Source organism: Gavialis gangeticus, unplaced genomic scaffold (assembly GCF_001723915.1).
Source record: "Gavialis gangeticus isolate Ggan-Ray unplaced genomic scaffold, GavGan_comp1, whole genome shotgun sequence".
Lineage (NCBI taxonomy): Eukaryota > Metazoa > Chordata > Crocodylia > Gavialidae > Gavialis > Gavialis gangeticus.
In genome coordinates this window covers 19,564,752-19,566,171 of record NW_017729001.1, presented here as the reverse complement: position 1 = coordinate 19,566,171, position 1,420 = coordinate 19,564,752, and the positions used below count along the sequence as shown (strand labels likewise).

Below are 1,420 nucleotides of genomic sequence, written 5' to 3'. Positions count from 1 at the left end.
CCCCCCCCCCCCCCCCCCCACCGATTTCACAAGCATTGCCCAATTGCATGGGCAATGCCGGATTTTGCAATTTCCGTGAAATCATGATTTGAGTAAGTCGCTAGTTATATCAGTATAACTATACTGAGGATAAGTTGCACGCATGCTTGACATAGCTGTACTGGTTAAAACAAGAGTACAGTAGCTATGTCAAGCTGTAGACCAGTATACCAAACCTTGGGTATCTTAGAAAATTGCGGACTACAAATGTGAGAGAACCCCTTTAAGCCCCTTCTGTTGCACATGAGTATTTTGCAGGATCCTGGTAGTCACAGAAGTAATCCAGCTGTCACATTTTCTCAGTACGGGGCTGTGCCTTACAGAGTGCATGCACGTGTTCATTCACTCTGCAATGGGGCTTCCATTAGGACACTGTTTTGAGGTCTAAGAGAGCTCTTCAGTTTTTTTCCTTCCAGGATCTCTAGACAGAAGATACGGCAATACTAGAATTATAGGCTGGGCTGAGAAGTAACTGATTTTTTTTTTTTTAATTTGGTCTTTTGTGGATTAAAAACGAATCTCTAATGCTGTTTGTACTTTACGTATTTGTTAATTTCCTTTATTCTTTAAACGTTGACCAAAAAAAGCCATTCGTGGGAGTCCAGAGAGTTTTTATTTTAAATGATGTATTATTTATAGTCTGGTAATGGCTTCTTTGTAAATATGTCTTTTGAAACTTTTTAACGTGTGTATTATCATTTAAATTCACACACTGAGACTATTTAGCATGTGTATTACAGTGTACATATGTATTTAGGGACTTGTGTGTATTATTTTATCCTAATGGGTAATCCATCTTTTCACTGTGTATTTAGGGACACTTAAATCCATGGATTATTCAGCAGTTGAACATGCACATTAGCTTTGTAGGCTGAAAGTGATATGAAATTTTTATTGTTTTCTTAAAAAAAAAAAAAAAAATTGTGTGTACACAAAATAAATTGTTTTCTGGTAGAAATTAGATTGGCTTCATTCCTGCTATAGAATGCATGCAGCTGGTTCCTCCGTTGAAATCAGCGCAGTTCTGTGCCTGTATGGATAGATTTTACACCCCTGGGATCTAAAAATGATGGAAATGACGAATTCACTCTTCCCATTCCCACAATCTCTCTCCATTTTCTTTGGGTCCTCACTAAACTGAGAAGGACCCAAACACTTTGGATCTAAGAAGTATGCTACTCTGTTCTTGGCAACAACTGTGCCTTCTAGAAAAGCATAATAGCATTTTCTTTGTCAAAGCTCCTGTCATTTGAGAAATAGTGAAAGTTGGCAGGGTTGGGAAATGTCACTTTATAAAGACTTAATTTTAGGGTTCCTGTCTGGTCAGCTTTGGTTGGAAGAATACCAGTGCCAGGCTCAGTCTTGGGGGGGGGGGGGGGGG

At 39.0% G+C, this 1,420-nt stretch overlaps 1 protein-coding gene across 15 annotated transcripts in view; it reads left to right on the top strand.

The window, feature by feature from the left end:
- Positions 1-1,420, top strand: part of FBRSL1 (fibrosin like 1) — an 838,232-nt gene that overhangs the window by 174,710 nt on the left and 662,102 nt on the right. The gene's annotated exons all lie outside the window — the stretch shown is intronic.